The following is a 13,608-nucleotide window of genomic DNA, read 5'->3' on the forward strand; positions in this document are numbered from 1 at the left end:
AAAAATAGCATAAAAACAGGCGAATTAAAATAAATTAAAGACTTAGCAACAGAGATTAAAATAGAAACAGTAAATTTAAAAAATAAGTGTCATGAATCGAGCAGAAAATATAACAAAAACTGACAGACTACTATAATGTTCATGGAGAAAATAGTCATAAATCATCAACAACTACAGAAAAAAATAAATTCCAACTCAACAAACCGATTTAAAGCACATGCTAAAAACCGTTAAAAACATAGAGCATACATTTTCAGACAGACAGAAACCGAGACTTGTACAAAGCATCCAACATGAGATGCCAGCAGAAAATTTGTAAGACGCGTTGTAGTTCTGCTGCTTAGCTACTGCATTTCTCAGAACGTTCTCCGTTCCCGCATCACCATCGAAATAACTGTCTACTGGAAGCCAGGCTTTATCTGTGTAGAGATGACTCGTCACTGTCACCAACAAAACATCTAAATTACAATTTCGGTTAACATTCTGCGTAAAATGCATTTTTTTTCACAGCCGAAAGACCACCGAAAGAGAAACAGGAAGTCACTTCTTTGCCGTGACATCCAGCCTTCTGCCTACGCTCCCCAGCGTTACCTATGACAACTGTAAACTGTAGGCAAAAAAAGAAGTGAAAAATCCTCAAATAAAATATTTCTGATGCCTTATATTTTCGTATTAGCTTGTGAGTGTCGATAATACTGGCACTTAGTTTAGCAGGTAATATCCATGAGTTCTGAGAGTTTTGTTACGAAGTTCACATGTCAGCGTCATAGGGACATGCCTACTATCTGTTCCATTTTATACTACGTGCACATAGTGAAATTAAAAGTACTAATTTAAATGCCCGACGAAGGTGTTCCTTCAGCCTTCGAAACAAGAGAATAGTCATGACATCACTACTCTGCTTATTGTATTGTAAATGACAACTTTTTATAGTGTCAGCTTACATTAGACAACAACAGTGAAGGTTTGTTCTGGAGACAATAATCAACGAAAAAATGTATTTTTCCTTCTGTATATGAAGTCATCATGCTTCGTCTTGTCGATAATTGTCGCTATTTTTACACGTGCGCTCAGCTACCTAAATTCCATTGTCTATGACGGGTCGGATCAGAAAATCTTCTGCATGTTTTTCAGAACAGGACAGAACTGTCAGAGCCGCAGCCAGACGCTTCCTTTTGTGAGTCTCACACGGAGACAACATGGAAGTTGGGTTTTCGTTTTATTATGTTTATGGTACGTGAAGATGAGAATAAAGTGCAATTAAAGAACAGTATGCTGTAGAAATCAAAAACAATTTTGCGGCCCTAAGAAACCTGATAGCAAGAGAAAACCTGGAGGAAAAGTGGATAGAAATAAAGTCCACGGTACCAAGTATAGCAGACGATATGTTGGGAAGAAAGAAAACTAGACATATCAGGAGGCTACAGAAAAGAGAAGGAATATGAGGGAGAAGTGTCTTGCTGACAGGGAGAATAAGCAGTAAAGATAACATTTTCTCAACACCAGAAAGGAGACGAAGGGCACCTTGAGACTAGAGTAGAGAATATATCTAACCAGTTTGGTATAATAAACTGAGGCAGATAGCCCTAACGAGAATTCAACGCAATGTTGACTATCCCATTCAGCAACCAATATCGCCGGCCGCTGTGGCCGAGCGTTTCTAGGCGCTTCAGTCCGGAACCGCGCTGCTGCTGTGGTCGCAGGTTCGAATCCTGCCTCGGGAATGGATGTGTGTGATGTCCTTAGGTTATTTAGTTTTAAGTAGTTCTAAGTCTAGGGGACTGATGAAAAGCACTCCGTCGTCAGGCCACAAGTGGCCCATCGGGACCATCCGACCGCCGTGTCATCTTCAGTTGAGGATGCGGATAGGAGGGGCGTGTGGTCAGCACACCGCTCTCCCGGTCGTTATGACGGTTTTCCTTGACCGGAGCCGCTATTATTCGGTCCAGTAGCTCCTCAATTGGTATCACGAGGCTGAATGCACCACGAAAAGTGGCAACAGCACATGGCGGCCTGGATGGTGACCCATCCAAGTGCCGACCACGCCCGACAGCGCTTAACTTCGGTGATCTCACGGGAACCGGTGTACCCACTGCGGCAAGGCCGTTGTCAGGGGACTGATGACCTCAGATGTTAAGTCCCATAGTGTTTAGAGCCATTTGAACCATTTTTGATCAGCCAAGATCGCATAAAATATTTATTCATTTAAGACAACCGGTTTCAACAGACTTTGCTGTCCCCTTCAGGTCTGTGCTCCCTGCCGCCGTTGGATAAGCAGCTGCAGAAGCAAGTCGTATACTCCTAGCTCACTCATTTGTTACATAGTTTAATTCTTAATTTCTTTGCGTGTTTTTGGTACTTGCATTGTTTAATTCATAAATTTCGGGCGTATTATAGTTTTTGAGATTTGTAGCATCGCGTTTTAGTACCTGAATAGTGTAAATTCGCGTAGTCGTCTGTCTTCTGTTTTTGTTTTGAACGGCCAGTGTCGGTTGGTCACAGTCAGTGTGCTCCCTGCCGCCGTTGGATAAGCAGCTGCAGCAGCAAGTCGTATACTCCTAGCTCACTCATTTGTTACATAGTTTAATTCTTAATTTCTTTGCATGTTTTTGGTACTTGCATTGTTTAATTCATAAATTTCGGGCGTATTATAGTATTTGAGAGTTGTAGCATCGCGTTTTAGTGCCTGAATAGTGTAAAATCGCGTAGTCTCCTTCCGCCGCCGAGCAGTGTGTCAGCAGTGCGCAAGTAGCAGCATTACTGCATTTATTAGGCAATCTTGTATTTTAATAACCGTTTAAATTTTGTGTCTATTTGTTTGCGCTCTCTGTAGATTAGTGCAGACGCTCTTTGCACAACAGTTTTCACCATGGATAGGGACTGCAACTGCTGTGTTCGGATGCAGGCTGAGATGGCATCCCTTCGCGCCCAGCTTCAGGCAGTGTTGGCTTCGGTCACACAGCTTGAGGCTGTTGCCAATGGGCATCACTATGAGGGTCCGGATGGGGGTTTGTTGGGGACGGCCAGCTCGTCCCACGCATCCCCCGATCGGACTACAACTGTGGTTGCCCGGGATACAGCCCGCATTGAGACTGATCCTTCACCTGTGGTAGAGTGGGAGATGGACTCAAGGTGTGGCAGGGGGCGAAAGACATTCCGGAGGGCTGAACGGAAGGCCTCTCCAGTTTGTCTGACGAACCGGTTTCAGGCTCTATCTCAGGCTGATACTGATCTTCGGCTTGACATGGCTGCTTGTCCTGTTCCGGAGGTTGCCCCTCAGTCTGCAAGATCCGGGCTGTTGCAGAGGGTGGGCTTACTGGTAGTTGGGAGCTCCAACATCAGGCGCATAATGGAGTCCCCTAGGGATATGGCAGCAAGAGAGGGGAAGAACACCAATGTGCACTCCGTGTGCATACCAGGGGGAGTCATTCCAGATGTGGAAAGGGTCGTTCCAGATGCCATGAAGGGTACAGGGTGCGCCCATCTGCAGGTGGTCGCTCATGTCGGCACCAATGATGTGTGTCGCTATGGATCGGAGGAAATCCTCTCAGGCTTCCGGCGGCTATCTGATTTGGTGAAGACTGCCAGTCTCACTAGTGGGATGAAAGCAGAGCTCACCATCTGCAGCATCATCGACAGGACTGACTGCGGACCTTTGGTACAGAGCCGAGTGGAGGGTCTGAATCAGGGGCTGAGACAGTTCTGTGACCGTGTGGGTTGCAGATTCCTTGACTTGCGCCATAGGGTGGTGGGGTTTCGGGTTCCGCTGGATTGGTCAGGAGTCCACTACACGCAACAAGCGGCTACACGGGTAGCAGGGGTTGTGTGGCGTGGGCTGGGCGGTTTTTTAGGTTAGATGGCCTTGGGCAAGTACAGAAAGGGCAACAGCCTCAACGGGTGCGGGGCAAAGTCAGGACATGCGGGAACAAGCAGCAATCGGTACTGTAATTGTAAATAGTTTATGTAAGTAGCCTGTTTAGGTTTTATTAATGGTAACGCCACGTAGCGCTCTTTATGAAAATCACTGGCTGTGCTGTGTGCAGTCTGTGACTAGTTTGCATTGTTGTCTGCCATTGTAGTGTTGGGCAGCTGGATGTTAACAGCGTGTAGCGTTGCGCAGTTGGAGGTAGTCGCCACCAGTGGTGGACGTGGGGCAGCTGGATGTGAACAGCGCGTAGCGTTTCATAGTTGGAGGTGAGCCGCCAGCAGTGGTGGATGTGAGGAGAGAGATGGCGGAGTTTTGAAATTTGTAACACTGGATATCATGAACTGCTATATACATTATGACTTTTGAACACTATTGAGGTAAATACATTGTTTGTTCTCTATCAAAATCATTCATTTGCTAACTATGCCTATCAGTAGTTAGTGCCTTCCGTAGTTTGAATCTTTTATTTGGCTGGCAGTAGTGGCGCTCGCTGTATTGTAGTAGCTCGAGTAACGAAGATTTTTGTGAGGTAAGTGATTTGTGAAAGGTATAGGTTAATGTTAGTCAGGGCCATTCTTTTGTAGGGATTATTGAAAGTCAGATTGTGTTGCGCTAAAAATATTGTGTGTCAGTTTAAGCACAGTCATGTATAATTTTTCTAAGGGGACGTTTCATATGGCGACCAACGTTTTTTTACTACATCAGTGACACATGTTTACACAATTACACAGTTGCATAACTTCACACTTATGAAACTGTTTTTTGTCTGTACTTTGTGAACTGTTCATATTTTTTTCAGAACCATTGTGATACTATGAGAGCTTTGAATGATGTATTTGGTATGAGATCATGATTTTTAAAGTACGTTTGAGGTAGATGACACTATTGAAATGAGTAGAGAATTTTTTTTAGGTTTTGAAATTATTGCAGAAAGCTACGACGATTTTGAGATTTGACTGAGGTGTTATGTTGTTATTATTACGATGACAACGTGTATTATGCTGTTGAGGTACGTTTATTATCAATAAGCTGATGCTATATAAGGAATTGGATTATGCTATGTATTTATTATGATGAAATATTGATGTGCCGTCGCAAGATTGATGTGTCGACGAATATGTATATGTGTAATAAGGTAAGGAGTAATGAATAGTGGTTAGGGACTCTGACTTGTGAAAAAAGTTGTTGGAAACCAAGAATTGCACTTTAAGAGTTATGAAATGTATGTAAATGCGTGAATGTATTACAATGCTGACGAAAATTTTTTGGACACTGTTATATTTATAGGATTTTGTTTCTACATATTTGCAACGCAAATTCTCGAACCGTGAAATTTTTATATGAGACTGTCACAGTAGTGCAAACTGGTGTCGTAAATATTTCGGTAAGAAAGCCAAGTGACCTTGACGTAATGCGTCTTGAGTGGCCAGCTGTGTCAGACGCCTGGAAAAAAAAAGCCATTTGTGTGTGCCTTTCAGAGGCACAGGTGGAGAAAAAAGGGAGGCCATTATCCTCGCTATTGACATTCCTTTGTAGAAAGCATCGCAAAGACGACATGCTCAAACTTGAAAAATATGATAACACTGTGGAGCTCTTAATTTATGATATTTACTGAAATGCCTAATGAAATGATGAGAAACATTTTACATTTATTGTCTTTCTAGTTGAGAGTTTGCTCATTTTGTTTAATATCAAGTTTCTAGCTGCAGCAGCATTGGTTAAAATAAAATTTAATAGATGTACTAATACGAGGGTCAGTCAAAAAGTAATGCCTCCTATTTTTTTTCTACGTTTAATTGTCAGGAAATTTAAATGCAATTACATAGGTTGAAAACCACAACATTGAGGATCATTTTGTCATTTTTCAATGTAATCTCCGCCCATCTCTACAGTTTTGGTCCATCTTTGAACAAGGGCATGTATCCCAGCACGGTAAAAATCACAGCTCTGCTTCCTAAGCCATTGACGCACGGATGTTTTGACGGCCTCCTCATCTTCAAAATGAATCCCACGATGAGCTTCTTTTAGTGGCCCGAACAGATGGAAGTCTGATGGTGCCAGGTCAGGGCTGTATGGGGGATGAGGCAAAACTTCCCATCCAATTTTGACAATCTCGTCAGAGGTGTGACGACTGGTGTGTGGTCTTGCATTGTCATGCAAAAGAAGAACATCTGCCATTGATTTTGTTGGGCGAACTCGCTGAAGACGTGCTTTAAGTTTGTTGAGGGTTGTGACGTATTGAACAGAATTTATTGTGCATCCCTGCTCCAAAAAATCAACCAGAATCACACCCTCTGTATCCCAGAAAACTATTGGCATAACTTTCCCTGCCGATCGCACAGTTTTGAATTTTTTCTTCCTCGGCGAGCTTGTGTGACGCCACTCCATTGACTGCCTCTTTGATTTGGGTTCAAAAAAATGCACCCATGTTTCGTCCCTGGTCACAATTTTTTTCAGAAACTCATCTCCCTCCAAACGGAAGCGCTGCAAGTGTTGGGAGGCTATTGTTTTCCTTGCCTCTTTATTCTGATCGGTTAACATTCTTGGAACCCACCGTGCACAAACTTTTGAGTACCCCAATTGTTTAATAATCGTGATCACACTGCCTTTACTAAGAGAAATAATGCGACACACTTCATCTGCAGTCACCCGACGGTCACCACGAATGATGTCATCAACTTGCTGAATGTTGTGTGGAGTCACTGCACTCACCGGCCTGCCGCTCCGCTTTTCGTCAGTCAACGGTGTTTGCCCTTCAGCTTCCTTACAACGACGAACCCATCGTCTAACAGTGCTGACATCCACTGTCACAACACCATACACCTTCTTCAGTCTTTCATGAATGCGTATGGGCGTTTCACCTTCTGCATTCAAGAATTCAATCACACAACGCTGTCTCAAACGAACATCGATGTCGGCCATCTTACAAACTTCTGCTGTGCTGCCACCTGTTGACACAGAAAGTTACTACTGCAGTGGATTGCAGAAGAAGGTTTGAGGAATGGCGCCAAATTCAAATTTTTCACTTAACTTAATTTCTTTAAGTAGAAAAAAAATGGGAGGCATTACTTTTTGACCGACCCTCGTATAAATATTTTATGCCTACAGATCCAGTAAATAATTTTATGATCTATTAAAAAAAAAACGAAGGAGCATAAAAAGACATTTCCCTTCACAGGAATTGCATACAAAATTTTCTTTTCAACTACTTGGTAATTTTTTTGGTAGCATAACTTCTTGTGGTGCACCACTTTAATTACATAGACATTAAGATGTGAATATACATTTCCCTGTCTGCATTGTTGTCTTTAGTGTAATATTTTTTCTGCCTGAGTTTTTTCATGTTTAGATATAAGTTATTGCATTTGCTGCTGCTCTTTGCCAGGCATAATGTTACTGAATTTGACTTTGTATTACTCTGTTAAGCCAGTTTTACTATGAATTTATTTTTCTTGTTTGCTGCTCATTGCCTTATATTAGTCGTAATATGGCATTTGCTTTGCTAATTTATGCTGCTTGCTTTGCCATTTGTATTTTTTATCATTGCTGTTTGTGTTAATTGTTTTGTGCTGCTGCATTGCCTTGTCCCTTAGTTTAGCATCTGAGCTCAATAGATTTAAGTTAGCTTAAGATGGGCTAGGCTATATGAGAGAACGAGTTGTGATGAATTGGAGGAAATGCATTGAGAAGCTATAAGAAAATGGTTTGGCCAAAAAAAAAGTATTTTGAAAGAGGATATGAACCAAAAAAGTAGGGTTTAGGGACAACAGGTTTAGGTAGGATTTTCTTGGAAATAAATGATGAGGTAAGATAATGGAAAATAAATAATGAGGTAAGAAATGTGTGAACATATAAATACAGAAAGCATGCTTGGATAGAACTTTTTTGGTGGAAACAAATGTTGAAATAAGAGGAAAGATATATGGAATGAAGTTTTGGGGTGGACTGCAGTACCAAATGTCACACAGAAAACAAACCCTGTCCTGTATTTTTGTGTTATTACACTATGTGAATTTGTGTTTTTCCTGTCTTTATGTGTTTATCTAATCAGAGTTATGTTGTAGAATTTTTCTAATACTATGTTATTTACTTTGTAGCGATGTTTAGACATTATTTACTCTGTTTTGTTTTAATGCTCATGTGTGAAGTTGATGTTTCAAAAGTTATTCTGATCTTTCATCTATGTACTTATGTCATAATTTCGGTAACACTGATGTACATGTTTATTTCTATTCTTTTGTAAAGCCTGTTTTAATACAAATGTTATCTGTATTGTTATGTTCTTTAATGATGTATTTTGTACCTTTGTTATTGTATTCTTATGTTGTAAAATTGTAATTGATACCAGTTCATCATATTATTAACTTGTAAGTTACATTTCACTGCACACGTTTCTGTTGGTCATAGTATATGGACAATATGTGAGAAGTAGGGACTGTTAGTGTTTGCACGTGTGTTAATAATTCAGCAAGGGACTGGATAACAGGATTGCTGGTTCTAAAGACAATTCCAAAAACTTTGTGAGTGCACAAGTGGTGGTTATGGACTTGCTATATTATCCGCAACACTCTTCAATGGTGATTGTGCACCTGCATAGTCACAACAGATGGCTGCTGGCCATCTCTACAAGGACTACAGTGGGTCTGCATCTTTGATGACCCACCAATACCATTATTTCTACAAGGACTACCGTGGGTCTACACCTTTGATGACTCACCAGTACCATTACTTCTACAAGGACTGCACTGGGTCAGCACCACTGGTGGCCCACCAATACCACAATCTCTACCAGGACTACAGCGGGTCTGCACCTCTGGTGGCCCACCAATACCGTACACTCTACCAGGACTACAGTGGGTCTACTCTGTGATGACCTACGTACCAATATTCTTCAAAACTTCGACTGACTCTGCGGTGGGTTTGCTCTGTTGTGGCCCATTACCTGTCTGGATGTCAAGAGTCAGCACTGTCTTTTCGTTGGAAGGACAACACTACTTCTTCAAGACTGCATGGAAATCCACTACTTCCGTGTGCATTTTCTTCTACTGCTCAGACTTTGAGAAAAACACTGCTATTTTACTGTGATGAACGATCAGGACTGTCTTCATGGACTGTGAGAAAATTTTAGCTTTTGACCAACATTGTATCAATAAATGTGTGCATTTGATTTCTTTGTTATTGTAATTGTGAACAAAATTTTAACAAATATGTATTGGCCAGTATCCAAAAAAATTTGTAAAATTTTTTGTGGGGAGCATGGGGGCTATGTAAGTAGGCTGTTTAAGGTTTTTTATTGGTAACGCCACGTAGCGCTCTTTATGAAAATCACTGGCTGTGTGCAGTCTGTGGCTAGTATTCGTTGTTGTCTGCCATTGTAGTGTTGGGCAGCTGGATGTTAACAGCGCATAGCGTTGCGCAGTTGGAGGTGAGCCGCCAGCAGTGGTGGATGTGGGGCAGCTGGATGTGAACAGCGGGTAGCGTTGCGCAGTTGGAGGTGAGCCGCCAGCAGTGGTGGATGTGGGGAGAGAGATGGCGGAGTTTTGAAATTTGTAACACTGGATATCATGAACTGCTATATACATTATGACTTTTGAACACTATCGAGGTAAATACATTGTTTGTTCTCTATCAAAATCATTCATTTGCTAACTATGGCTAACGGTAGTTAGTGCCTTCCGTAGTTTGAATCTTTTATTTAGCTGGCAGTAGCGGCGCTTGCTGTATTGTAGTAGCTCGAGTAACGAAGATTTTTGTGAGGTAAGTGATTTGTGAAAGGTATAGGTTAATGTTAGTCAGGGCCATTCTTTTGTAGGGATTATTGAAAGTCAGATTGCGTTGCGCTAAAAATATTGTGTGTCAGTTTAAGCACAGTCGTGTATAATTTTTCTAAGGGGACGTTTCAATGGCCTTGGGCAAGTACAGAAAGGACAACAGCCTCAACGGGTGTGGGGCAAAGTCAGGACATGCGGGGACCAAGCAGCAATCGGTATTGTAATTGTAAACTGTCGAAGCTGCGTTAGTAAAGTACTGGAACTTCAAGCGCTGATAGAAAGCACCGAAGCTGAAATCGTTATAGGTAGAGAAAGCTGGCTGAAGCCAGAGATAAATGCTGCCGAAATTCTTACAAAGGTACAGACGGTGTTTAGAAAGGATAGATTGCATGCAACCGATGGTGGAGTGTTCGTCGCTGTTAGTAGTAGTTTATCCTGTAGTGAAGTAGAAGTGGATAGTTCCTGTGAATTATTATGGGTGGAGGTTACACTCAACAACCGAGCTAGGTTAATAATTGGCTCCTTTTACCGACCTCCCGACTCAGCAGCATTAGTGGCAGAACAACTGAGAGGAAATTTGGAATACATTTCACATAAATTTTCTCAGCATGTTATAGTCTTAGGTGGAGATTTCAATTTACCAGATATAGACTAGGACACTCAGATGTTTAGGACGGGTGGTAGGGACAGAGCATCGAGTGACATTATACTGAGTGCACTATCCAAAAATTACCTCGAGCCATTAAACAGAGAACCGACTCGTGGAGATAACATCTTGGACCTACTGATAACAAACAGACCCGAACTTTTCGACTCTGTATGTGCAGAACAGGGAATCAGTGATCATAGGGCCGTTGCAGCGTCCCTGAATATGGAAGTTAATAGGAATATAAAAAAAGGGAGGAAGGTTTATCTGTTTAGCAAGAGTAATAGAAGGCAGATTTCAGACTACCTAACAGATCAAAACGAAAATTTCTGTTCCGACACTGACAATGTTGAGTGTTTATGGAAATAGTTCAAGGCAATCGTAAAATGCGTTTTAGACTGGTACGTGCCGAGTAAAACTGTTAGGGACGGGAAAAACCCACCGTGGTACAACAAAAAAGTTAGGAAACTCTACGAAAGCAAAGAGAGCTTCACTCCAAGTTTAAACGCAGCCAAAACCTCTCAGACAAACAGAAGCTAAACGATGTCAAAGTTAGCGTAAGGGGGGCTATGCGTGAAGCGTTCAGTGAATTCGAAAGTAAAATTCTATGTACCGACTTGACAGAAAATCCTCGGAAGTTCTGGTCTTACGTTAAATCAGTAAGTGGCTCGAAACAGCATATCCAGACACCCCGGGATGATGATGGCATTGAAACAGAGGATGACACGCGTAAAGCTGAAATACTAAACACCTTTTTCCAAAGCTGTTTCACAGAGGAAGACCGTACTGCAGTTCCTTCTCTAAATCCTCGCACAAACGAAAAAATGGCTGACATCGAAATAAGTGTCCAAGGAATAGAAAAGCAACTGTAATCACTCAACAGAGGAAAGTCCACTGGACCTGACGGGATACCAATTCGATTCTACACAGAGTACGCGAAAGAACTTGCCCCCCTTCTAACAGCCGTGTACCGCAAGTCTCTAGAGGAACGGAAGGTTCCAAATGATTGGAAAAGAGCAGAGGTAGTCCCAGTCTTCAAGAAGGGTCGTCGAGCAGATGAGCAAAACTATAGACCTATATCTCTGACGTCTATCTGTTGTAGAATTTTAGAACATGTTTTTTGCTCGCGTATCATGTCGTTTTTGGAAACCCAGAATCTACTATGTAGGAATCAACATGGATTCCGGAAACAGTGATCGTGTGAGACCCAACTCGCTTTATTTGTTCATGAGACCCAGAAAATATTAGATACAGACTCCCAGGTAGACGCTATATTTCTTGACTTCCGGAAGGCGTTCGATACAGTTCCGCACTGTCGCCTGATAAACAAAGTAAGAGCCTACGGAATATCAGACCAGCTGTGCGGCTGGATTGAAGAGTTTCTAGCAAACAGAACACAGCATGTTGTTATCAATGGAGAGACGTCTACAGACGTTTAAGTAACCTCTAGCGTGCCACAGGGGAGTGTTATGGGACCATTGCTTTTCACATTATATATAAATGACCTAGTAGATAGTGTCGGAAGTTCCATGCGGCTTTTCGCGGATGATGCTGTAGTATACAGAGAAGTTGCAGCATTAGAAAATTGTAGCGAAATGCAGGAAGATCTGCAGCGGATAGGCACTTGGTGCAGGGAGTGGCAACTGACCCTGAACATAGACAAATGTAATGTATTGCGAATACATAGAAAGAAGGATCCTTTATTGTATGATTATATGATAGCGGAACAAACACTGGTAGCAGTTACTTCTGTAAAATATCTGGGAGTATGCGTGCGGAACGATTTGAAGTGGAATGATCATATAAAATTAATTGTTGGTAAGGCGGGTACCAGGTTGAGATTCATTGGGAGAGTCCTTAGAAAATGTAGTTCATCAACAAAGGAGGTGGCTTTCAAAACACTCGTTCGACCTATACTTGAGTATTGCTCATCAGTGTGGGATCCGTACCTGATCGGGTTGACGGAAGAGATAGAGAAGATCCAAAGAAGAGCGGCGCGTTTCGTCACAGGGTTATTTGGTAACCGTGATAGCGTTACGGAGATGTTTAACAAACTCAAGTGGCAGACTCTGCAAGAGAGGCGCTCTGCATCGCTGTGTAGCTTGCTTGCCAGGTTTCGAGAGGGTGCGTTTCTGGATGAGGTATCGAATATATTGCTTCCGCCTACTTATACCTCCCGAGGAGATCACGAATGTAAAATTAGAGAGATTAGAGCGCGCACGGAGGCTTTCAGACAGTCGTTCTTCCCGCGAACCATACGCGACTGGAACAGGAAAGGGAGGTAATGACAGTGGCACGTAAAGTGCCCTCCGCCACACACCGTTGGGTGGCTTGCGGAATATAAATGTAGATGTAGATGTAGATGTAAATGTAAGAAAGTTAAGATGTAACATTTTATATAAATCTTTTTATTGTAAAATATCTTTATTTTATGCCAAACTTCACGCACAAAGTCTCATGTGGATAAAAAATTAGCACATTACAAAAGGTTCGTCAGTTTTAAAATATTTAAAAACGTAAAACAATTTGTGCAAAAGGCCATGTCCATATACATATTGCTCACAGATGCTTGTTACATCGTACAAACACGGTACACAATAGCTCATCTGTTTACATATGCTGGACGTATTCTAAACAGTGTGAATCCACATTAAATGGCGTATAAAGTGCAACTGGAAGGTATTATTGCAAGATAACATTTGTATAGTGTGTTGCAGCCACTAGATGGCTTTTACATCAGAACTGTGTAACGTATCGTAAAACTTCTCTTTTCATATTTAAAATGAACTATTTTAGTGAGTGGCCTTTAGTAAAGATTACAAAAATTTACTTTACTAACGACTGAAACTCATATTTAATTCTCACAATCCCCTTTACACTTTCTTACACTGTAGAGTCCTGAAGAGCCCCAAGAGCACGCAAATGTGCTGCAACTCGACGTGGACTGGACTCGACTAATGTCTGAAGTAGTGCTGGAGGGCATTGACACCATGAAGCTTGTACGTCTGTACATAAACCCGTAAGAGTACGATGCGAGATCACTCCTGAACTGTACGTTGCAAGGAATCACAGATACGCTTAATAATGTTCATGTCTGGGGAGTCTGGCGGCCAGCGGAGGTGTTCAAACTCAGAAGAGTGTTCGTGGAGCCACTCTATAGCAATTCTGGACGTATGGGGTGTCGTATAGTCCTGCTCAATTTGCCCAAGTCCTTCTGAATGACAATTGACGTGAATGGATGCAGGTGATTAAACAGGATGCTT

At 42.0% G+C, this 13,608-nt stretch overlaps 1 pseudogene; it reads right to left on the minus strand.

The window, feature by feature from the left end:
• Nucleotides 1-1,993: 1,993 nt before the first annotated feature.
• On the minus strand, nt 1,994-2,111 carry LOC126420155 (5S ribosomal RNA; annotated as a pseudogene).
• Nucleotides 2,112-13,608: the final 11,497 nt, after the last annotated feature.

Source organism: Schistocerca serialis, chromosome 1 (assembly GCF_023864345.2).
Source record: "Schistocerca serialis cubense isolate TAMUIC-IGC-003099 chromosome 1, iqSchSeri2.2, whole genome shotgun sequence".
Classification (NCBI taxonomy): domain Eukaryota; kingdom Metazoa; phylum Arthropoda; class Insecta; order Orthoptera; family Acrididae; genus Schistocerca; species Schistocerca serialis.